The following is a 26936-nucleotide window of genomic DNA, read 5'->3' on the forward strand; positions in this document are numbered from 1 at the left end:
CTTGAAATGTGTTTATATATGTTAGGTGAAATAATAACAAACAAATAAACAAACAAAAACCCAACTGGTATTCAGTTTTCTCTTAGAAAATGAAAGTTAAGCTTTGCCTCACCCTTCTCAACCTAGCAATGACCTGAGAAGCAAACTTCAAGGAGCCTGGTAGAGAAACTTGAGACACTGCTGGAGTCTGCGAAATGCAAAGGATGAAACTCTTAATCCTAAAGGATGAAGGGAGTCCCATGAGGGCAGAGGAAGGGTGTAAGAAGGGTCTGGAAGAATGGAGAGATGTAGAAGGGAAAGGGGGAGCTGACATAGGCAGAGAGAAGGAGGAGCCAGTGGAAGCTAGTACCCACTGGGGCACATCTGTGCAGAGGGTCAAGTACGTCTTCCGTGGCACAAACTAGACCGAGCTCTGAGTTTGTTCTCCCCACACCATGCTCCTACGCTAAGATGACCTCATCCCTCCCTTCTGTTATTATAGTTCTGCCTATTTTTTTGATGGAGAACAGCCAGGCTCTGGCAGAGTAGCCAGAGGAAGACTTTGTTGTCCCTTGTCCCATCACAGGGCCCAGGGTGAGACATTTTTGAAGGGTTATTAGCCCATGTGGATTATTCAACCACAACTGGTTTTCAGCAGTTATTATTTCAACAAAGATCACCCCTCTAAATATGGGAGACTCAACTGCCCTGCACAGAGCAGAGCCGGGAAGAAAGGACCATACCACACACAGATTACAGTGTGAGGCCAGAGACTCCACTCATGTGTGACTACAGGGAGGACTGAAAAATCTCTTCGCTCTTATATCTTGGTTTACAGAACATATGTGCTCTAGTAAAATCAGTTGTATAGTTAATTTAAATAAACTAGATATTCCCTTTTATTTCTGTTATCAATTTAGACCTTATAAATCCAATGGGAGAAATTATGAAAGAAGATATTAGCAGGTGAGTATAGAAGGTTTCTATGTATCAAAAACTAACCCAATACAGAAAGACAAATGATAAACCAGAGGAAATATTTGCAAAATCCTAACAGACCAAGTGTTAATTATTTCAAAACATGCAAATCACAACAATGATGTGAATTTTTCACCTTTCACACTGAAGATTTTAAAATGACAATGCTCAATGCTGGCAAGGGTGTAGTATAATGGTTTCTGGAAAGCAATTTGGTAATAGGTTTCAAGACCTTTAAAAATGTTCATATACTCTGATCTATGAATTCTACTTCTGTAATAGATGTCAAGGAAACAATATAAAATAGGATCAAAAATTTAAGCACACAGCTGTCCTTGGAAGCATTATTTATAAGAACCAATATTTGGAAAATGATTAGGGAAGTTATGGAAAGTCCATACACTAGGACACGGTACTGCTATTGAAATGACGCTTGTGAAAGTTTTCAATGATATAGAAAAATTGTAATGCACTGTTGGTGGGAATGTGAACTGGTACAGCCACCCTGGAAAACTGTGTGGAGGTTCCTCAAAGAGTTAAAAATAGATCTGCCCTACGACCCAGCAATTGAACTGGGAATTACCCCAAAGATACAGAGGCAATGAAACGCCAGGACACCTGCACCCGATGTTTCTAGCAGCAATGTCCACAATAGCCAAACTGTGGAGGGAGCCTCGGTGTCCATTGAAAGATGAATGGATGAAGAAGATGTGGTCTATGTATACAATGGAATATTACTCAGCCATTAGAAATGACGAATACCCACCATTTGCTTCAATGTAGATGGAACTGGAGGGTATTATGCTGAGTGAAGTCAGTCGGAGAAGGACAATCATTATATGGTTTCACTCATATGGGGAATATAAAAAAATAGTGAAAGGGATTATAGGGGAAAGGAGAGAAAATGAGTGGAAAAAATTAGAGAGGGTGACAAACCATGAGAGATACCTAACTCTGGGAAATGAACAAGGGGTAGTGGAAGGGGAGGTGGGAAGAGGATGGGGTGACTGGGTGATGGACACTGAGGGGCACTTGACAGGATGAGCACTGGGTGTTATACTATATGTGATGGACACTGAGGGGCACTTGACAGGATGAGCACTGGGTGTTATACTATATGTTGGCAAATGGAACTTCAATAAAAAGAAAATATATATTAAAAATAAAAAATAAAAGCTGGAGAGGCAGGGAGATTCCACCCAGGGGGAAAAAATTATGATGAACAATTTTTTAATTAAAAAATTAAAAAATTATTTTTTAAATTAAAAATGCAAGATATTAATTTACATCCACGATGTGATTTCAACTATATCAAATATCACTGCCGAAGATCTGGGAAGGAATAGATTAAAATGCTATCACCTCCTTTAAACAGGTAGGATTGATTTTTCTGCTTCTTTACACTATTATGCTATTTCTACACTTTCTGCACAGAGAAAATGCTTTTATAATTTAAAAAATTATTAAATATAAAACACAGATACACCTTAAAAGGAACCAAGACTCTGGAGAAATGGCTGAATTCAAAGTTGTGGTATGAGATTTATAAGACGAGCCTGCTGTATTTTGTTGGTATCCAAAAACAAGGAAGCTCTTGAAGACTGTTGAAATGGGTCCTATCAAAAGAACATGGAGCCAATGTGAAGAGGCTCTCATAAGCCTAACATGAGACAACTTGAGCTCCAAGAAGAAAAATACCTGCAAGTAACTGAGACACATTAAATATGTCAGAAACAACGCCTGAATTCATAATGTTATGGAAATAAAAATCACTGGTCCTTTGGAAGCTCAAGGGACCTGAATTATCATTTAGAAAGCTGGAAGATGAAGAGAAATAACGAAGCACTTATTCTGTTGTTGTTGTTTTCTGTACAAAGTACACCTTAAGGCAGTGTTTCCTAAGTGTGGTCCCTGGGCCAGCAGTGATCACCTGAGAACTGGTTCCCAGTGCCACGCCCCAGACCCCTCTTGAGACTGAATCAAAATTCTGGGGTTGAGCATATAAGGATTAAGAGTAGGCTCTCTGAGCATCACATTAAAGTCTGGTTCCTCTGGTTTTGTTCTGTCATTTTCTCACCAACTACAAGGCTCTGCTATGGCCTTTCCTTCTCAAAGAGACATAAAACCTGAGATTCTTGAGTGGGCCCAAAGGGAAGAGACTAGGTGGGTCTTTCAGCCTGCTCTCCATGACATACAGATCAACCTGGCCGAGGTGAGAATTCTGGATCCAAGTGCTCATACACCTCAACTATCGATCACACTGGAGGGTGGGGCCAAAGTCCTGACTATATTGATGCTCCTCTCAGCCTTTGTCTCAGGTCATGTAACATCCCCCAAATAGCACTAAACTACACAAGTCACAGGTCAGTTCTTTCAAACCAATAAGCAAGTAATTCCAATCTTTTGTAAACTGTTCCACAGCTTAGAGAAAGGTTATAAAGCTGACATAACACTGGAATCAAAACTAGACATTGCTGCACTGAATAGGGGTGATAGGATGCTACCAACTAGTGCTGTGTATGAATGACGATTCAAAACCCTACACTGAATAGGGGGCACCTGGCTGGCTCAGTCAGTAGAGCCTGTGGCTCTTGATCTCAAGGTTTCAAGTTCAGACTCCATGTTGGATATAGAAATTACTTAAAAATAAAATATTAGAAAATGAATTAAAAGGGATACTTGGGTGGCTCAGTCGGTTAAGTGCCTGCCTTCAGCTTAGGTCATGATCTCTGGATTCTGGGATTGAGCTCCCATCAGGGTCCCTGCTCAGTGGGGAGTCTGCTTCTCCCTCTGCTTCTGCCCCTCCCCCTGTTGGTGCTCACTCTCTCTCTCTGTCTCTCTCACTCTTTTTCTCAAATAAATAAATAAAATCTTTTAAAAAAAAAGAAACAAAAACAAAAAAACTCCTACATGAGGAAATTCAGGTAACATTCAAACAAAGAGTGGGATTTACTTAATACCAATTTACCAATGTTAGCTCCTCCACTGTGACAAATGTAGCATGGCAATGTAAAATATTAATAACGGGGGAAAATGGGTGAGGAGTATATGGAAACTCTCTGTGGTATCTTTGTAACATTTCTGTAAATCAAATATTCTTATAAAATTTAAAGTTTGTATAAAAATTTTTAAAACCTACTTAAAAGTTAATCATGCCACTCTTGCCTAGGAAGGGCTCAAGTCATGCTCAGATGCATGGGCAAATGAAACATACTCAAAGGATCCTATGACAGTGGCTCTCACTGTATCCATGAGACCTATTTGGCTTCCTGCTTAACCACGGCTGAAACTGAAGGATGTATACCCCTCCCTGCCTGATATTTCTTTCCTGGATTTCTAACTACCACTTCCTCATATTTTAAAATAAGTACCAAAACCCAGTGTGGGTAATAACTAGTGACAGTATGCCGCTTTGGAGGCACAGAGACACTTCCTCAAAAGACCATGTATCTCTTGACAGCAAGTTCTGCCTACCTATTCTTAGAGCAAAAGAGACATACCAGAAAGTTTCCCCAAAGAGGTTCAAACTCTATCTTCAGGAAAGTCAGATCCACCAAATAGATGCCAAGTACCACAAGCCTGAAAACTGGAACAACAGTAGTTGGTTTTCACACCCAGGAAAATTTTCCCTGGCCTCATTCTGACTGACCAAGATGGTCAGGCAGGAACAAGAAGCGTGAGCCTGTGCTGCGCAGCAGGGAAGGCCACTGCTTCCACTTAGACACCGTACTCTGCTACAACATCACCCCGTGGACCACTTTTGATAATATAGAATACTGGGATGCTTTGTGGCTATAAATCTGGCCTGGTGGTCCATGATTGATTTCTCACCTATGATTAATATGCTTGAGTCAAAAACAGATCTGAAAGACACCAAAAAAATTTCTGGGACAAACACCATGGATTACATAATGGACCCCACTATCAACCATAGGATTGGGGAGGAGGGGTACTGTTTCAACAGTTTCCTCTTCATTGATTATAGACAGCAAACCAATGCCTTGATTCTCTTTCACCACTGAATATTCAATGCTAGGCAAAGTTCTTGACACACAATATGTGCTTAATAAATGTTATTAAATATGTTTGTTTAATTTCTGGACAGAAAATGCATTGAGACCAATATGACGATAAACTTTGTATCCTTTGGACCATATAACTTATCTTGGTAAATGAATACTTTAACATATGGGTATTAACACAGTTGAATGAGTTAGTCTTCCCAAAGCTTTGATCTCCTTAAATCTGATCACAGGGCTTAAAGGCCTTTCCATCCATGGGCTCCTCTTACAGACAGGTCTAGGGGATCTTGGCCTGAAATTAATAGAATTCCAATCTGTATCATCTTTTGTTTAAAATAAATTAGAACAAGTGTGAATTTCCCCCACTCACTCACTTCTTCAGATGATTAGTAACCCTGGGAAAATGCTGAACACTCGGAAAAAGATCAAACAAATTTTGGAGGGACAAGTCTACCAATTGTGACCTAAGATCCCCAAGCTATCAAAGGAGTATGAAGTGGTTTAATTGGTTCCTCGAGAAGACAGCAGTTGGATCAGACATTGGCCCCCTAAACCACTTGCCATTGTGTTGGCTCACAGACGCTCCAATGATCTGAACAGGGAACTTCCTTCAAACAGCCCCTGCAGTCAGTGAGAGAACGAGTCACCCTCATTGTTCTATCAGGTGCAGGCCGCATTTATTCTGGGTTTGCTCTTTTAATCCTCTGTGAGCCATCCACATGGGTAAGGCCTCTGGTCTATTATCGGAGTGTAATCTTTTCACTTTCAAAATAGCTTCTCTCTGGAGCCAGAAAGCTTAAATAGGGCACCGGAGTGCTAATCAGCTCCTGTTCGTGTGTGGGAATGGCAAGCCATCTGTGTAACAGCCAAAACAGAGAAGCTGGATTCCCTTGGTCTGACCCAGGAATGCAGGAATGCCACCATCAGCTCCTATGCCAAAGACACTTGCCTGGGTTCCAATTAGTGTAAAAGGGGAGAAAGTAGCAGTCGGGCAGAGGAGATCGATGTACTTCAGCTGTGGATAAACACAATTTCTCTGGTGCCCTTAGACTATTGCTAGAATCAGAAGTTTCTGGGCTAAATCCACTACCACAACATGAAGGAAAAGATTTCTTCTGAATCATCTATCTTTTGACTTGATACAGAAACATGAGTTTATTTTCCTAGGACATTCTCCTCTTTGGTCAGGATTTATGCACCCATTTTCATTTTATGATCATTCAAACATTGATCTTTAATCAGAAAAAAAAGAAAAGAAAATGCTAAATTTTTATACATAGTTATTAATCCTATTTGTTCTTAGATTTATAACCATGTCAAGTTACACTAGAAGCCATTTCAATTAGTTTTTTTGCTTTTGTTTTTCAATCTGAGGGAGGAAAACACCCGTCTAATCCTCCTTTGGGGGTTAGAGCAAGCCCAGTAGGAGCAATTGGCAGGAGAGCCCAATGCCAGAGCTGGGTGCTGACATTCTCAGTGAGGGTAGAAAGAGTTGGAGACCAAAGGGCCTAGAAGTAGATAATGCCAGAAGATGAGAATATGTCATGTCTTAGAGAATAATAATGACCAAAGCCAGGAACATTGCATCTCCAATATTCTACATACCCAATATCCAACCCAACAGCAAACTCTTTCAGTTATACCTTCAAAGTATGTTGAGAATTCCATTACATCTTTCTGCCTCTACCATTGCAACCTCATCCAGGCCACTTTCACTCTTTCCTACATAGTCTGATAGACTCCCAACTGCTCTCCTTTCTTCTGATTTTACCTCCCCTACCCTAAGCCAATTCTCCATATGACAGTCCAAGTTATCTTTTCAAAACATATCAGATGATTGCACTTCCCTACTCAAAACATTTCAAAAGTAATAGTTTCAGGTTAAAGCCAAAGTCTTGACCACGGCTTGAAAGGCCCTACATTCTATTCTCCCCTTGCCCTCACTACGGCTATGACCCCACCTCTTATCAGTCTTCTTCCACCCACTCTGTTGCAGCCTTTACATTAGCATTTCCCTCTACTGGGATGTTCTTCCCACCAGCAAAGCACGATTCTCACTCTCAGTTCCTTCCAATCTCTGTTCAAGCATCACCTTATTTGAGAAGCCCTCCATGATCACACTACATAAAATACTAACTCCTAGTACTCCTTGTCTTGCTCTTGCTGATATATTTTTCTTCATATCTATATATCTGTGTAGATGACCATATACATATATATTTATTTATATATAGATATGTATATGTTTATATTTTGCCTCCACCCCCACAACCAGTATCAGGCGGTAAGTTCCATTAGGTCAGGGACTTTGTTTTAGTCACTGATGTATCCCTACCACCTAGAACAGAGTCTAGTATATGAAAGACATTCAATCAATATTTGTTGAATAAATAAATGTATGAATGCCACATTTGGCATTTTATTCAGCAAGAAAGGACAGAATTATAACTAAGAGACAAAGGTAAGGACCAGAAGCCAGGAGGACATAACAACAGAAGCACTAGGAGCTGGAGCAGAATCAAAGACAGAAGGGTCCATGGTTCAAAAGCCTGAAAGTCACTTTTATAGCCCACCAGATGCTTGATATGGAATATGTCAACCTGATTGGAAGCCTGAGTTTCCCAGAACCAGGAAACTAGTACTTTGAGGACTCCGCTTCATATTATCCTTGGGGGAATTGGAACATTTCCTAATCTCCAGAACTTGTTCCATTTTCTTCCATTTTCTGGAGTTCTCCAGGCTCTAAGGAGACTATTTTGTGTTGTCTTCATCTTTGTATTTTGACTGTCTGATCTACTGCCAAGCACACAACATGTGCTTGATAAATGAATGTTGAACTGAACTGTGAGTATATCAAGAATTCCCTTTGCAAACTTGTGGAAGATGGGATGAGTCCTGGATCTGGAGATGGGCTGAACTGTCTGATATCCATCCCATTCTGTACTGTCCCTTCTTTCCAGAGTCCTTGTAACTCTTCTCATCCTAATCTTTCATCCTTGAAAGATAATATAGGACCAAATCAGGACTGAGACATCTACTTTAGAGTATGGTCTTCAAGCGGGGTCTGTTCTTTCTTAGAACAGCATCTATTCTTTCATAGCCTGTGTCTAAACATAGAGCCACCCTCTCCTTCTTTGCCCCACAGCATTTTTTGAATTCTAGCAAACTTGAATATAAATTTTTCTGGACACAAATTCTCGTATGTCTTCTCTTTGTCCTTCATTTCAGTCTTATTCATACAAATGTTTATTAAGTTATTGTCCCATGAATAGTGCACGCAAGGCAGTGTCTGGTTGAGTACTCTTCATTCCTCTTGGCATGTTTTTAGGTATCTGAGCTGATGAGACAGCTCCCTCTACAGTCTCCTCGGTATCTTCGTATGGCTCTTCCTTTGTTTTAGCTAATGTATTTTATTTTTAAGTCAGAATTATCCAATTCTCTTAAAGCCAACATTCCATTTAAAGTCTTCCACTGCAGAACTACAATCTTATTTTCTTCTTGTCTTTAGAATATCTACCACTTTCAAATCTAATACCGACCTTTCTCTTTTTCTCAATTTTTCCATCACCAACAAATTCCTCCTTATTGGTTAGAATTAGGCCCTGTACTAGTCAAGATTCTCCAGAGAAACAGAATATAAATATCCTATTTATTTATCATATATATATTATATATATACACACATACAAGTAAATATATTTATTATTTTTATTTTTTATTTATTTATTTTTTTTTAATTTTTTTTTTTTTATTTATTATGGTCACACAGAGAGAGAGAGAGAGGCAGAGACACAGGCAGAGGGAGAAGCAGGCTCCATGCACCGGGAGCCCGACATGGGATTCGATCCCGGGTCTCCAGGATCGCGCCCTGGGCCAAAGGTAGGCACCAAACCGCTGCGCCACCCAGGGATCCCTATTTATTATTTTTAAAAGAATATAATATTGCACCTCTAAGTTACATATATTATACAAATGATAAATATTTTTATTTTTTGAAACAAATATACATATTTGATAAAGAGAGAAGAAGAGATTGATTTATTATAAAAGAAACTAACTCACATGATTATGCATACTAAGACATTTCAAGATCGGCCATCAGCAAGCTAGAGACCCAGGACAGCTGATGGTATAGTTCCAGTCCAAGAGCCATAAATAGCTGAGAGTTCAGTTTGAGTCTGAAGAAAAATAACAATATTCTAGTTCCAGCAGTCAGGCAGGAGGAATTCCTTTTTACTAATGGGGGCGGGAGTCAGGCTTTTTGGTTTATTCAGGCCATCAACTGACTGGATGAGGCCCACCCACATTATGAAAGGCCATCTGCTTTACTCAGGCTGGTGATTTGTGATTCAAATGTTAATTTCATCCAAAACAGCCTCACAGACACACCCAGAATAATGTTTGATCAAATATCTGAGCCCCCTGTGGCCCAGAGAAGCTGACACATAAAATTAACCATCACAGGCCCTTAGTTGCCAGGTCTTCTAATTCTTTCTCTGCTTTCAGAAAATAATCTGAGAGGAATCAAGGCCTTTTCAGACTCTGCTTTTAGCCAGAGGTTCCCTCCAGACAACTAGTTGATTCTTACTCCCTTTCATGACAATGTCCTGCCTCTGCCAGGTTTACACTTTGTGGGAAGTGTGTATTGTTCAGTCACTTATTCCCAAACAAACATTTTGTACTGATCACTCATTATGCATCAAGCATTGTGTCAGGAATCCTGTGCTCGTTTCATCTCGCTCAGTTGCCTAAAGGTGTCCATAATTATTGCACTTTTTTTTAGGTCTTCTTTCTTGCCCACATGGTCTGCAGAGAAGGTCCATGCTCAGTCTGTGTCTTCTGCAGGCACATAGCTTCTTCTTATATAAACAGTATTTCAGTGCTCACTTCAGCAGCACATATACATATATAAGCAGTATTTTTCTTCACTTCATGTCAGATTATTTATTTATTTATTTATTTATTTATTTATTTATTTATTATTTTGCACATCTGTAATGGCTTATAATTCATAGGCAAAGCTAGTGGCTAACTTACAGCAAGATAAATGTAGGTAGGAAAAGAAGTCACAACCTGGCAATAGACTGACCCACCTGGACAGAGCTGAGAGATACTAAGTGACCCTCCTGGCTGACGGTGGTTGTCAAGCCATGTCCACATTTACGGGTATCTGAGCAATACTGAGTTTAGGGGCAAAAGACAGAACTGAAATAGCTGCCGGATCAGCAGGAGGTAGAGTGTAGTGATGGAGAGCCTATAGTGGACAGAACCTCAAAGACTACAGAGAGGCTGCCTACACCCAAGGTAGTCATTCATGTTGAGTTGGCTGCCTTCAAGTTCAGAGACAAGACCAAAGTTTCTGGAAACAATTGGCAAGAACAAGGCCTGGCTTTGGTGGTTCAGAGCACAGACTTCGAAGCCAGACTCATTTTACATGCACTTTGCACTTGAAAAATTTGGGGTAAATTAGTTAATCTCTCCTTACTTTGGTCCTTTCAACTGTGAAAACTGTGAAGTGGAAAAACTAACGAGACTGTTCTGAAGTTTACATGAAGATATATGTAAATTAGAATACATAAAGCTGAGCACAAAGTAAGCATTAAGCTGCTATTTTATACATTGTCTAAACAGGGACTAATGCAGAAGACTAATTATAGCAAGTAAATGGGAGTGAGAATTGAAAGCATTCTCAGATTTGAAAATTTAGTAAAAATGTTCAAGTCCGAATAGGAGATTGCCATGGTTATAAATATGAGAGTGAAGAGGTCACCCTATTATGCTTATTGGCCCAGGCCTGGAAGGCCTTGCTGACCTATCAGCATGGCTTTATAAATAAACCCAACTTTGTGAGCAGATGTCTCCGCATCCCTGGGCAGGAAGCTGCCCCATCTTAGGGATCCACATAGGATAATCTTGAAAAATTCCTAGTAATGCCCCTTCCAGAGATAAACCATACTAAGTCCAGATCTTGTTCTATTTAATGAGGTTAAGTTTTTAAAACTTAGTTCAAACAGGAAGAAAAGCACAGCACCCATGTTTCACATGACCTGATTTGGGCATCTTCCCCAGGTGTCTAGTGAAACTGAAGTCCTTCAGTTCTCTAGTTCCTGACCTGTGACCTGCGCCACCCTCCATTCCCTTTCTGGAACTGAGGCTCTGTCACATTCTGGATAAGCTCAATACTGGAATTACTTTCCTAAATGATTCCCCATCTTGGGACCCTACCTCTGTGACTGGGCCTTCCAAATGTTGAGAACATGTCAAGATACCATTTGCATTGTATTCGTCCCCACTATACTTTGTCCACATGTGAAGATGCACCAATTTCTTGGGTTTCTCCCTGGCTGCTCACATGAAATACACACTTTTTGGGTCAATATTGTAATAATTAAAGACACAGACTCAAACTTTTAAATTATAACACTGTTGTTTATCAATATTCTGCACGTGGAAAGAAGAATTACATATGGTTCACACGTGGACAGCATCACTATCAGAAATTCAAAATATTGGGACGCCTGGCTGGCTCAGTTGGTAGAGCATATGGCTCTTGATCCCGGGGTCCTGAATACAAGCCTCACATTGGGTGTAGAGATTGCTTAAATAAATAAACTTTAAAAGAAGAAATTCAAAATATCAAAGTGACAGTTGTCATTTCCTAAACCTTGGTGTGAAACAAATATACAGAGCTAGTTGTGGAACTTGGACAGCTATCAGGAGTTTCTTTTCCAGAAATGCCTTTCTCTGTGATTTAGGGAGGCAGAAGCAGGGGGTTCTTTAATTCCAGAACTGTGTTTTCCTTTTCTATACTCCAGGGTTTATAATCATCTATGGGAAGGAGTATCCTGTGGCTCAGGAAGATTGTGGATACGTTCAGCAGAAATGTGAAGGAGTCTTCCTTCCTCATCATACTCATTTTCTCTGTTAACTTTAGCAGATACTATTCTCTCCAGCCCCATTTGGTAGCTTACTAGAGGTCTGTGTCACAAAATCGTTCCTAACTAGGACTTCCCTAGTCATTTATATGACACCAGACAAGAGAGGATCATTTGTCCACAAGACTGGGATTCATAAAAATACCTGTAACTGTTTGGAGCGGGGGGGGTAGGGGGGGGACAGGGTGAGAGGAAATGTTGGAGAGAATGGAGATAATCTGGAGAGGAATAGTGACCCCAATGGTAGGGCTAGACAAAGAGTAAATGAAGGAGGTACAATGGTCCCAGAGACCTTTTGGGGGAAAAAAACCCATACTAACAGTAACCTGCTTTAGATCTTTAAAAGTGAAGTGGTGTGTAATAAATGACTGGAATACAGGATTCTACACAGAGGGCTTCTGGTTCAAGAGGACAGACTGAACATACTTTGCCTTTCCCAATCCCTAAATCCCACTAAAATGATAAAACCAGAAACCAAGAGGGGCTAAATTTTTGTGAGTTCTTACATCCAGCAGTACTTAGAACCTAGAATTTTAAAAATCAGCAGGCTTGGCTCTGGGAGAGCTGGGAAGATGACAGGAAACAGTGCTCACCCTTACAGACAGCCTGAGAAACAATCCCACAGAGATACTACCTAGAAGCAGCAGTTTGAACAATGCCTGAGGCGTATGGAGAGATTTACTTACTAATCTCAGAGCGTTTACTGGAGGAGTAGGAATCTTTAGGGAACTTCTTCAGGGACAGCAGAGATGGCAGGCACCAATTCCCTCACTCATACTCCAATCTAGACACATAGATACCCATAGGAACCAGGGTAGCAGCTAACCCTCTCCACTTAACCTGCTAACCACATGTTCCACCTCATTGTCCTCCTATGGACACACTCCCTCCAGCCTGGCTTTGGCTCCAGGTCCCCTCCCATAGAAGACCCAGGTGAATCTTGCTAATACCACATGCCTCAGCCTCCTCATCCCTTACTGCACTCTTCTGCACACCTGCCCCCTCTAATAAGCCCTTGGCTGGATTCCGTCCAAAGTGGTACCACAGTCCAACAGGGTGCAGGCAGCCCTGACAAGGTCCAGCACCACTCCAAAGTGACTCCTGGGAAAAGATAACCACACACGCACACACACCAATCCAACTATGGCCCCAGCAGTGGGCTGGAGTCAGACATCTGGTCTGCCTAGAGGTCCTGCACATCAACTAAAGGACTCTGCAGTTTGGTGCTGAATCTCTGGCAAGTGCCTGCTCTGACTGATATCAAACCCAAGGTGGCCTCAGACTAGCACTAACAACGCGAGGACCAAACCCTGCCCACAAACAGGCAAAGAGAGCCATTGCAGACAACTGGATTGAAGGCAAAAGCACCCACAAAACCAGGGTGCACACAACACACATAGGGGACACTCCAGAAATGCCAGATTCTGGTGAACAGGGGACACAGCACTGCAAGGCACTACAGAAACTCTCCTGGTTTGTTGTTGTTTTTAAGGGTTTATTTATTTGATAGAGAAAGAGAGAGCAAAGCAGGGGGAGCAGGAGAGGGAGAAGAAGGCTTCCTGCTGAGCAAGGTGCCCAATGCAGGGTTCAATCCCAGGACCCTGAGATCATGACCTGAGCCAAAGGCAGATGCTTAACTGACTGAGCCACACAGGTGCCCCATGCTGTTGCTGTTATTGTTTTTAGAGAGGGGGAGAATGTGCAAGCATGTGTGTGAGAGTGAGGGGAAGAGGCCAGAGGGAGAGAGAATCTTAAGCAGGTTCCCCATCCAGCATGGAGCCCAAAGCAGGGCTCAATCCCACAACCAGGAAATCATATCTGACCTGAAGTTAGGAGTCAGACACTCAATTGACTGAGCTACCCAGGTGCCACAGAACCTCTTCTTCATAAGGCCATTACTTTGAAGAGCAGGAGATGTAGCTGACCTTCCTAAAACATAGAAACAGACACAGAGACTTAGACAAAATAAAGAGAGATGAATATGTCTCAAATTAAAGTATAGAACAAAATAAGAGACATGAATGAAATGGAAATAAGTAATATGCCTAATGGAGAATTTAAAGCAATGGTCATAAAGGTACTCACTGGACTTGAGAAAAGAGTGGAAGACTTCAATGACACCCCCAATAAAGAGACAGTAAACATTAAAAAGAACCAATAAGAGATGAAGAACTCAATAACTGAAATTAAAGGTATACTAGATGGCATAAATAGTGGACTAGAAGAAGCAGAAGAGTGGATCAATAACTTGTTAAGCAATGGAGAGCAATCAAGGTGAACAGAAGAGAAAGAAAAATAATAACAAATGAAAATAGACTTAGGGAACTCAGTGATACCATCAAGCATAGTAACATTCACACTCTAGGAATCCCAGAGAAAATACAGTAAAGGGTTCAGAAAATTATTTGAAGAAACAATAGCTGAAAACATCCCAAATCTGGAGAAGAAAAATGAAATCTAAATCCAGAAGGCGTAGAAAGCCCCAATAATACAACCCAAGAAGGTCCACACCGAGGCACATAGTAATTAAAATGGCAAAAAAAAAAAAAAAACAGGGATAGAGAGAGCATTTTAAAAGCAGCAAGAGAAAAGAAAAAACGGTTACAAAAGAAACTCCATAAAGTTATGAGCTGATTTTTCAGCAAAATCTTTGTAGACCAGAAGGCAATGGCATGATTTATTTAAAGTACTGAAAGGTAAAAACCTGTAGCCAAGAACACTCTATTCAGTAAGGCTATCATTCAGAACAGAAGTGGAGATAAAGAGTTTCCCAGACAAACAAGTTAAAGGCATTCATTATGACCACTAAACCACCCCTACAAGAAATGTTAAATGGGACTTTTTGAGTGGAAAGCAAAGACCATAAGTAGGAGTAAGAAACTTAGGAAGTACTAAAGCAGTAAAATTAAGTATGTCTACAAAAATCAGCTAAGGGATGCACAAAATAAAAGGATATAAAGTATGACACTTTATATCTAAAATGTGGAGCAGAAAAGAGTAAAGAATGGGTTCGAGCTTAAGTGACCATCAACTTAATATAGACTGCTATATGCATAAGATGCTATTATATACAAACCAAATGGTGACCACAAATCAAAAACCAGTAATAGATATGCAAAGAGTAAAGAGAAAGGAATCTGAGTATACCACCAAAGAAAGCCAACAAACCATGAAAGAAAGCAAAAGAAAGGATCAGAGAAAAACAACAAAACAAGTAATAAAATGGCAGTAAGTGCATACCTATCAATAATTACTTTAAGTGGATTAAATGTTTCAATCAAAAGACATAGGGTAACAGAATGCATGAAAGAGCAGGACCCATCTATGTGCTGTCTAAAGAAACTCACTCCAAACCTAAAGACACCTATAGATTTAAATTGAGGGATGGAAAAGGATTTATCATGCAAATGGAAGTGAAAGGAATGCCAGAGTAGCAATATTTATATCTAAAAAGTAGCTTTAAGACAAAGGCTATAAAAACAGACCAAAACACTATATCATCATAAAGGGAACAATACAACAAGAACATATAACAATTGAAAAAATTTCTGCAAGCACATTGGGAGCACCCAAATATACAAAGTAGCTAATAACAAACGTAAAATAAGTAATCAATAATAATACAATAGTAGTAAGCAATTTTAACACACAACTTACATCAATGGATGGATTTTCCAAACAGAAAATCAATAAGAAAACAGTGACTTTGAATGGCACATGGGACCAGATGGATCTAAGAGATATATTCACAATATTCCATCCTAAAAGAGAATAACACACATTCTTTTCAAGTGCACAGGGAACATTCTTCAGAATAGATCACGTATTAGGCCACAAAACAAATCTCTGTTACATTCTGTTACAAATTCAAAAACACTAAAGACATATTATGCATCTTTCTTTTCTGACCACAACACTATCAAACTAAAAATCTACCACAAGAAAAGCTTTGGAAAGAACAAAAATACATGGAGGTAAAATAACATGCTACTAAATAACGAATGGGTCAACTAGGAAATCAAATAAGAAATAAAAAAAAATATGGATACAAATGAAAATGAAAACACAAAGTCAAAAAGGGCTGAAGCAAAAGTTTTTTTTTTTTTTTTTTAAGATTTTATTTATTTATTCATGACAGACAGAGAGAGAGGCAGAGACACAGGCAAAGGGAGAAGCAGGCTCCATGCAGGGAGCCTGACATGGGACTCGATCCCAAGACTCCAGGATCACGCCCTAGGCTGAAGGCGGTGCTATACCGCTGAGCCACCAGAGCTGCCCCAAAAGCTGTTTTAAGAGGGAAATTTATAGCAATGCAGGCATACCTAAAGAAGCAAGGAAAATCCCAAATAAACAACTTAACCTGACACCTAAAGGAGCTAGAAAAAAAGGACAAACAAATCACAAACCAGTACAAGGAAAGAAATAATAAAGATTAGATCAGAAATAAATGAAATAGAAACTAAAAAAAACAGAATAGATAAATGAAACCAGGAGTTGGTTCTTAGAAAAGATCAATAAAATTGATAAATTATTAGCCAGAATCATCAAAAAAGGGGGGGGGGAGAGGGAACTCAAACAAAATCAAAAATAAAAGAGGAGAAATAACAACCAGCAGCACAGAAATGGAAACAATTGTAAGAGAATATTATGAAAAATTATATGCAAACATACTGGACAACCTAAAAGAAATGGACAAATTCTTAGAAACATATAACCTCCCAAAACTGAATCCGGAAGAAATAGAAAATTTGAACAGACTGATTACCAACAATGAAATTAAAACAGTAAGCAAAACAACTCCCAATAAACAACAGTCCAGGACAGATGGCTTCATAGATCTATTCTACCAAACATTTAAAGAAGAGTTAATACCTATTCTTCTCAAACTACTACAAAAAATAAAAAAGGAAGGAATTCTTCCAAATTCAAGCTTCAGAGGCCAGAATTAGCCAGATACTGAAATCAGATAAAGACATTACAGAAAAAGAGAACTACAGGCCAGTATCTCTGATGAATACAGATGCAAAAATCCTTAACAAAATATTAGCAAACTGAATCCAATGATACATTTAAAAAGCATTCACCACAATCAAGTAGGATTTATTCCTGGGGTACAAGGGTGGTTCAATATTTGCAAATTAATCAACATGCTGCATCACATCAACAAGATAAAGGATAAGCACTGTATGATCATTTCAATAGATGCAGAAAAAGCATTTCACAAAGTACAACATCCATTCAGAATAAAACCCTCAACAAAGTAGGTTTAGAGGGAGCACATCTCAACATAACTTGTTCTTGTTCTGCTAAACAAGTGAAAATATTCACAAATGACATATCTGATAAAGGGTTAGTATCCAAAATATATTTTAAAAACTTATACAATTCAACACCAAAAAAAAAAAAACCCAAACCATTTAATTAAAATATTGTCAGAAGACATGAACAGACATTTCTCTAAAGAAGACCTACAGATGGCCAATAGACACATGAAAAGATGCTCAATATCACTAATCATCAGGGAAATACAAATCAAACCCACAATGTTACCTCACACATGTCAGAATGGCTAAACCCCAAAACACAAGAAATAACAAGTATTGGTGAGGATGCAAAGAGGAACTCTTGTGCATTGTTGATGGGAATGCAAGCTGATATATCCACTGTGAAAGCAGTATGGATGTTCCTCAAATAATTAAAAATAGAATTACTATATGATCCAGGAAGGCCACTACTGGGTATTTACCCAAAGAATACAAAACACTAATTCAAAAAGATATATTAATCCCTATGTTTATTGCAGCATTACTTACAATGGACAAACTATAGAAGTAGGCCCAGTGTCCATCAATAGATGAAAGGATAAAGAAAAGGTGATATATATATATATATATATATATATATATATATATATATATACACACACACACAATGAAATATTAGTCATAAAACAAAACAAAACAAAACAATGAAATCTTGCCAGGGCACCTAAGTGGCTCAGTTGGTTAAGCATCCAGCTTTTGATTTTGGCTCAGGTCATGATCTCAGGGTCATGAGAAGGAGCCCCATGTTAGGCTCCATGCTCAGTGGGGAGTCTGCTTGAGACTCATTCTTTCCTTCTCCCTCTGCCCCTCCCCCCCAACACATTCTTTCTCTCTCTCTCTTTCTCTCTTACTCTCTCTAAAATAAATAAATGAATCTTTAAAAAATAATGAAATCTTTCCATTTGCAATGACTTGAATGGATCTAGAGGGTATAATGGAAGTAAAATAAGTCAGTCAGTGAAAGACAAATACCATATGATTTCACTCATGTGTGGAATTTATGAATCAAAACAATGAAAAAGAAAAAAAACAAACCAAAAAACAGACTCTTAAGAGAATGAACAAATGGTTACCAAAGAGGCAGTGGGTAGGGGAATGGGTGAAATAGATAAAGAGAAATAAGAATAGACTTAGCATGTGAGCACTGAGTAATGTATGGAACTGCTGAATTGCTGTATCGTACACCTGAAACTAATATAACACTGTATGTTGACTGTAATGGAATTATAATAAAAATAAAAAGTAATTAATTAGTTTAAAAAATGAGGTGAAGGTTAGAAGTAAGATAGAAAACAAAAAGATCAATTGAAGATCTAGGTACAGAACAGACTATACCAGCCTCACTACTACAGGAAGAGCTGAAGTAGCCCAGCATTTGTCACTGGAAAAAAGTTCATTGAACTATAGGGGAGAAATAGGGTGCCTAATGAGAGTGCTGTAACACAGAAGTGAGGCCCTATTTTTCACAAAGTTTTCTAATAATTCATTTTAAGGGAAATAAGCCCACTCACATGCATAGAACTCCTACTTGACACTTTCTATTCCCTCCATTCTAAATATCAATAGTTTTTATCTACTGTTGTATTACAAGTTATTCCAGTACTTAGTAGCTTAAAATAACTAATACTTTACCTCACATAGTTTCTGAGGATCAGGAATGCAGTTGTGGCTTAGCTGAGTCATTCTGGCTCAGGGTCTCTCATGAGTTTGCAGTCCAGATTTTGGCTGGGGTTTTATTTATCTGAAGGCTTAATGGAGACTGAAGGATCCTCTCCCAAGCTCACTGGAATGGCTGTTATCAGGAGGCCTCTGTTTCTTCCTACATGGACTTCTCCTCATGTTATTGTAGTTAGCTTCCTCCAGAGAGAGTAATCCAAGAGGAAGGGCAAAGCAGGAAGCAGGAAGTCACAATGCTTTCTAGGCCCCAACCTGTAAAATTATATACCATCATGTCAACCATATTCTAATGGTCACACAGACCAATCTTGATACAGTGGGAGAGGAAACAGAAGGACAAGACTATCAGAAGATGGTACCACTGGACACCGTCTTGGAGGCTGGCTGCCCATAGTAGGCAAAAAATGATTATCGGACATATGGATAAAACCTGCAGCATGAAAGAAAAAGACCAAGGTAATCCAAGGTAAAATGTGACTCCAGATAAGCTCATTAGGTTGTAGGAGAGAACATTTGAAAACAAAATAAAAGAAACAAGTTGTTAAAAACATGGATTGGTATCCGTAGATATATTTTACAAGCAGCAAGAAGTGATGGGCCAAAAGAAGGTGGAGGATGGTACAAAGGAAGAGGATTTCAAAAATAGCATTGGATTAGATGAAGACATGTACAGGTGCTCTTGTCTATATCAAGGTAGCCTGGAGATGGGGGCACCGTTGACCCAGCTCTCAGAATTGACTAGAGCTCTGAGCATAACTGCTGGGAGGCAGTGTAAGAGATGCTGGTTTCTTGTGTCTTAGAATTAGTGTCTGTGTCTGACTTCTCTATTCCAAGCCCCTTCCTGGAGGTCCTGCAAAACTGCAATTAAAATTGCTATTTGTTTTGTTTCATTGGATATATCACTGGAGTACAAAAGTATGCTTGCTCCATTTCTGAACTTGTAAATACATATTGCATAACCAAGAGTTAAGCACTGAGGATATCTTACTGCTTTTCATATTAAAACTCCTTTTTCTGAAAAATCTGTTAACATTTGAACTCCACTTCAAAGTCCTATTTCTACTCTTTCTTTGTATAAATTCTTAAAACTAATGTGTACTAGGTGTGGTACTAGGTGCTACAGATATAATAATGAGCAAAGACATGGAGCTTACAATATACAGAGTAGGTAGGCAATTTTCACTACTTTATTAAAAACCCTTTGAAAGTGGCAAGTACAAGGAGTAATACTCCTTGGAGGAGCTCCTAGCCCAATCCCAGGGAATACATAGTCAAGAAGGACTTCCTACTTCTCATCTGCCTCTCTTTTTGTTTGTTTGTTTTGTGTGTGTGTGTGTGTGTGTGTGTGTGTGTTTTGTTTTGTTTTGTTTTATTCACTTATTCATGAGAGACAGAGAGAGAGAGAGATGCGCAGAGACACAGGCAGAGGGAGAGGGAGAAGCAGGCTCCACGCAGGGAGCCCCACACGGGACTGGATCCAGGGATCAGGCCCTGGGCTGAAAGCGGCGCTAAACCGCTGAGCCACCCGGGCTGCCCCTCTGCCTCTCTTTTTGATTTTGCTTTCTAAATATCTCTATGATCTATCCCAACTTCATTCCTATCACACTGTGTGGCTGGGCCATGCTACCATCACTGCAGGGGCCCAGGGAAGGCTCCCCAAAATGTATCACATGGTATACTGATTATTTTGAATTCAAGTTACTTGGGAAACAGCCAGAGGAAGGACACTCAGACCCTCCTCTGTCCTCCTGAAAGTGGGAAATAAATCTCTCATAGGAAAGGTACCCTCCCTGCAGAAGAAGTATAAAGACATCCTTATCACCAGAGGTAAAGGCTGTAAAGTGGAAAAAGTTCCAGAAACAAACCTTGTTATTTTTTTTTCTAACTTACTACCTCAGCCTAAATTCTGTTCAGAATTCCTTACTAACTAAAGCTACCAAATACTTGTTTTCTTTATCCTGTCAATTCCCCACTAATTTATTTTCCCTTTGTCTAAAATGTATAAAAATTGCCTGCTTGGGTCATTTCTTTGGGCTTCAATTTCATTATTGGCTCTTCTTGCACACATAATAAAACTTTGGTTTGTTTCTCCTATTAATCTGTTTCATATCAATTTAATTCCTAAGCCAGCTAGAAGACTTTGAGAAAAAAAGAAGGAAATCTCTCCCTCCCCTACATCATCTATTGTTTAAACTATTCCAGTAGTCTGATAAATAAATGATCTTTCTGAATCTACCTTTGTTCTGTGGCAATACACACAGAAGCCAGGGTGTTATTGTGAAAACACATTTTATCACGTCACTTTTCTGTTTAAAATATGTCAGTGTCTTCCCATTGCTCTTTTCTTTAAATTTTAATTCCAATATAGTTAGCATACAGTGTTATATTAGTTTCAAGTGTACAATATAGTGGTTCAACAATTCTGTACATTTCTCAGTGATCATCCTGGTAAGTGTCCTCTTGATCCCCTTCACCTACTTCTTCCATCCCTCCACCCACCTTCCATCTGCTAACCATTTGTTTGTTATCTATAATTAAGAGCCTGTTTTTAGTTTGTCCTTTTTTTCCTTTTGTTTGATTTTGTTTTTTAAATTCCACACATCAATAAAATCCTGGGATTGATTTATTTCACTTAGCGTAATATCTAGCTCTATCCACGTTGTTGCAAATGGCAAGATTTCATTCTTTTTATGAAATAAATGAGTTTATTTCATAAATATACATATATACATATATATATGTAAAGATAAATTCCTTAACATGATTCATCCCATGCGTGTCTTTCTAGCAACATCTGAACTGAACATGCTCCTCCACCACTTGCTCAACTCAAGCTACAAACTTTTGCAAACTACAGTTGGCATTCTGGCTGCAGGTTTTTGAATATATCATTTCCTCATGACATCAATATTTTCCCTTCCTCCTCTTGCTTTTTTAACTTCATGTCTTTTTTCAAATCTCAACTCAAGCATCATTTCCTCAGAGAAGTCCTTCCTGACCTGCTTATGTCCTTGATAACATAAAAAATATTGTTTTATTTTCTTATAATATCACACTCTTCTCCTTCTATAACACTTGTTCCAGTTGTGTTATTTCTATTTGCATGATTGTTTGACTAATGTCTATCATTTGCACTAAACACGTGCTCCATAAGGTCAGGAACTCTATGAGGAGCAGGGGGAACTGGGGGCAATGAACTTGGAAGTTAAGCGGGGACTGTATCATACTTGTATGTTTTTTTTTAAACGTTTTATTTATTTATTTATAGACACACACAGAGAGAGAGGCAGAGACACAGGCAGAGGGAGAAACAGGCTCCATGCAGGGAGCCTGATGTGGGACTTGATCCCGGGTCTCCGGGATCACGCCCTGGGCTGGAGGTGGCGCTAAACCCGCTGAGCCACCTGGGTTGCCCATACTTATATGTTCGAATTTGATTCTAAAATCAGCAGTTTCCTATGAGCAATGGAGTATCGTACTTGAGGTGATTTTAAAATTTTACTCAAAGTCTTGCTTGCTACAACAGAAACTGACTTATCAGATTAATCATCAGCTCGACAAATGGTCATTCAATTTGTATTGAACAACTGAACAGTAGAGAATTTGAATTTCATCCCCAAACATGAGAAAAGTTTCTTTCCTTAAATGATTCCTAAATTGGAGCTAAATTATTGGATAATAAGTAATCATAATTGTTAATTGAATCCTGAGTATTTCATATTTTTATTGCTATTATAAATGATGATTTTCTTTACTAAAAAAAAAAAAGGAATCGATTTCTTATATTCTAACTAAGCATGATAACTATCTGACCAAAGAAACCAGTTCATCCAGCACTAAACGAAACCTTCCAGGTCTGGTAAAGGCAGCCAGCATTCTCCAAAGACAGTAACTGTGGGAGAAATTTTGTGTGGGGAATGAGGTTATACCTCACAGTCCAACGTCTGCCTTCTCCACAGTTTTCCTCCAAAGTCCTTAAAATCAGGTATACGGCACAGAACCAAATTTACTCTGTCCCACCTTCTAAGATCTCTTATCTATTTCCTAAAGATGAAGTTATAGAGGAAACATACTCTTGCCAGCTTTTAACTCCCAGAGGATGATGAAGCTTTTTTGGGGAAAAGAAAAGGAATAACTTGCACGTAGTCTTTGTTGTCAAATAATATTTTCAATTTTAGTAGAGTTCACAGGGAGAGCAATTAGATTCCCTTCAAGAATGTGGAAAGAAGCTTCATCTGGAGTTTTAAACAATTTTTTAAAAAGATTTTATTTTATTTATTTATTCATGAGAGACAGAGAGAGAGGGGGCGGGGAGGCAGAGACACAGGCAGAGGGAGAAGCAGGCTCCATGCAGGGAGCCTGACGTGGGACTTGATCCTGGGACTTGATCCTGGGACTTAATCCTGGGACTCGATCCTGGGACTCGATCCTGGGACTCCTCACGACCTGAGCTGAAGGCGGCGCTAAACCGCTGAGCCACTCAGGGTGCCCAATTAAATGATGGTTTTAATCAGAGATAATGTAAAGTTGCAAAACAGAGACAGAATGAGGTCTAAGACTTGAACATAACTATAACTATATATATATATATATTTTAAAGATTTTATTTATTTATTCATGAGAGACACACAGAGAGAGGCAGAGACACAGGCAGAGGAAGAAGCAGGCTCTCTGCAGGATGCAGGACTCGATCCCAAGACCCTGGGATCATGACCTGAGCCGAAGGCAGATGGTCAATTGCTGAGCCACCCAGGTGTCCCTTGGACAAAACTATATTAAATGTACTAATGCAAATAACATGGCAGTCTTTAAGTGATTTAGTCAGCAAAGGAAGTTTAGAAAAGGGAAAGTCAAACATTGATAGTGTCTTATTTCACGGAAGAGAATGTCCATCCAGCCCAATATAACGACCAACCAGACAGTGTAACAGGTATGACCTTATGGGAGAGGTACACTCAGCAATTTTGGGGGGGCTTCACGACACAGACATTAAAATCTCCAGCTACCTGCTCTTTTTCTAGTTGCAAGCTTCTTTCTAATATTTAAACTTTATGTTTTCCTTTTTCCCCAGAGAAAGCATTTATTCTTAAGCCTATATAATGGTTAAGCTTCTTATTTTAAGTTAATTGGCATTGTAGGTTTCTTCAGTCATTGGCTTCCATGAGCTTATTTAATATGAGCCCACTCTGAGAAACAGATCTAGTTCGCATCACATTGACAATTAGGTTTTCAAGTTGATGGCCTGAGAGCCATTCTCAGGCCTGTCATGAATTTGCCAAGGTAATGCCAATCTGAAGGATCTGTCTGGATGACCAACTTACTTCCAGAGAGGATGTCAGACTTCTCTCTAAGTGACTTTGCATTAAAACCACAATAATTCACGTGGGGATCCCGGAATTCTACCCCCACCTGACACTAACAGGATGCTTTTCCCCCTCCCTGCTGGAGAAGACAGAGGAAAGAATTAGTAAACTTGAAGAAAGAGCAATAGTAATTACCTACTTGGAGCTACCTACTAAAAATAGATTAAAACAAAAAACAAACAAAATCTAGAGGGCCCGGAAGAGAAGAGGGACTGAAAAAAATATTAAAAAAAAAAATAGTGGATGAGATCTTCCCAAATTTAGCAAAAGATATTAATCTAAAGGTTTAAGACACTGAGCAAATTCCAAACAGGATAAACTCAAAGAAATCCACCCAAATTTAAATTAACTACATTTCTACATCTAAAGATAAAGGAAAATTCTTAAAAGCAGCCAATAAGGGGAATAATATTACTTTAAATGACAGATTCCTCATCAGAAACCACTGGGGCCAAAAGTAGCACATCATTGTTCAAGCGTTAAGAGAACCGCCAACCCAGAATACCTTTCAGGAATGAAAAAGAAGTCAAGATATTTTCAAATGAAGGAAAATGAAGAATTTGTTGCCAACAAATATACCCTAAAACAATATCTAAAAGAAGTTCTCTAAAAAGAAAGGAAATTATTTTTTTTAAAAAAGGAACATTAGGAAAGAAGAAAGCAGATGATAAGCAAAAATGTGGATAAATACAATATTTATAAATATATTCTTGGTGGTTTATATACTAGAAAAGAGGGAAAGTCTCAAATCATAATCTAAGCTGGCCTCTCAAAAACTTAAAAAAAGAAAAGCAAAATAAAACCAAAGCAAGAAGAAATAACAGAATAGAAATCAGTGAAAATAGAAACAGAAAAAATTAAAATAATGAAAGAAAAATGAAAAAAATCAATAAAATTAACAAAAATTTAGCAATACTAAAAGAGAAAAGAGAGAAGACACAAATTACCAATATCAGGAATGAGCAAGGGATATCAATCAGATCCTGCAAACATCAAAAGGTTAATAGAAGGGATGCCCGGGTGGCTCAGCAGTTGAGCGGTTGAGCGGCTGACTGGCTCAGGGCGTGAGCTGGAGTCCTGGAATTGAGTCTCACATCAGGCTTCCTGCATGGAACCTACTTCTCCCTTTGCTTGTGTCTATGCTTCTCTCTCCCTGTGTCTCATGAATAAATAAATAAACTCTTTAAAAATAAATAAATAAGCTTTAAAAAAAAAGGCTAAGAGAATAACCTTTTGAAAATTATGAATAATTCTGCACTCATAAATTTATCCACTTTGATTCCTCAAAGAATATACACTACTACAGCTCACCTAATATGAAAGATAATTTTAATAACTCTGTGACTATTAAGGAAATTGAATTCATAATTTTCAAAACTCCCCAAAAAAGAAATCTCCAGGCTCAGATGGTTTAACCAGAGAATTCTACCAAATATTTAAAGAATAATTAGCATCAATTACACATAATCTCTTCTAGAAAACAGAAGATGAGGGATGCCTGGGTGGCCTAGTGGTTGAGCATCTGCCTTCGGCTCAGGGTGTGATCTTGGGGTCCTTGGATCAAGTCCCGCATCACACTCCCTGCAGACTGCTTCTCCCTCTGCCTATGTCTCTGCCTCTTTGTGTCTCTCATGAATAAATAAATAAAATCTTTAAAAAATAAAAAAATTAAAAAAGAAAATAGAAGATGAATCACTTCCCAATTTATTTTATGAAGGTGATACAATCCCTGTACCAAAACAAAACAGAAAGTATATTTAAATATAAAGCCAAAGACCAACATTCCTCATGAATACACATAAAAAATCCATAATGAAATATTTACAAATACAATTAACAATCTATAGAAAGAATTATATATACCATAACCAAGTTAGGATTATTCCAGAGATGCAAGGCTGATTCAGTATTCAAAAATCAATCAAGGTGGAACACCTGGGTGGCTCAGTCGGTTAAGCCTTTGACTCTTGATTTCAGCTTAGGTCATGATCTCAGGGTTATGAGTCAGGCTTTCTGCTCAGTGCAGAGTCTACTAGAGATTATCTCTTCCCCTCCCTCCTCCTTCTCTCTCTTTTAAATAAATAAGTTAACTAATAAAGTCTTCAAAAAAATCAATGTAATCCACCATATTAACATGTTGAAGGAAAAAATCAAATAACATAATACAGAAAAGGAATTTGCCAAAATTCCTCATCTATTCATGGTAAAAATTCTCAGGAACACAGGAACAGATGGAAGCTTCCTCAATTTGATAAAGCATTTATAAAAAAAAAAAAAAAACAACTATGACACTATAATTAATGGAATAAAGCCTAAATATTTTCCCCCAAAATTGGGATGAAACATTAACTACTCATGTTCAACATAGTGCTATAAGTTCCAGCCCATGCAATAAGGCCAGAAAAAGAAATGATAGATAGATAGATAGATAGATAGATAGATAGATAGATAGATGATAGAGACAGAGATAAGGCAAAAAAATAAAACCTTATATGCAGATGACATGATTGTCTAAGTAGAAAATATCAAGGAATCTACAAAATTCTCCTAGCATTAGTAAACAGGTTCAGCAGGTAATTGGATACAAAAGAAACATACAAATATTATTACACTAGCAATGATTACATGAACAATGAAATTTAAAATATAACACCATAT

The 26936-nt window shown here is 38.6% G+C and overlaps 1 protein-coding gene across 2 annotated transcripts in view; it reads right to left on the reverse strand.

Annotated features, from left to right (window-relative positions):
* LOC144294738 (uncharacterized) overlaps positions 1–26936 on the reverse strand; it is a 148837-nt gene that overhangs the window by 93438 nt on the left and 28463 nt on the right. For both annotated transcript variants that reach the window (XM_077866643.1, XM_077866642.1), the window contains exons 3-4: positions 18871–19167; positions 13738–13843 (exon numbers count right to left, since the gene is read on the reverse strand). The gene's annotated coding sequence lies outside the window, so the exon portion shown is untranslated. The remainder of the gene's footprint in view (positions 1–13737; positions 13844–18870; positions 19168–26936) is intronic.

This window comes from Canis aureus, chromosome 23 (assembly GCF_053574225.1).
Source record: "Canis aureus isolate CA01 chromosome 23, VMU_Caureus_v.1.0, whole genome shotgun sequence".
Lineage (NCBI taxonomy): Eukaryota > Metazoa > Chordata > Mammalia > Carnivora > Canidae > Canis > Canis aureus.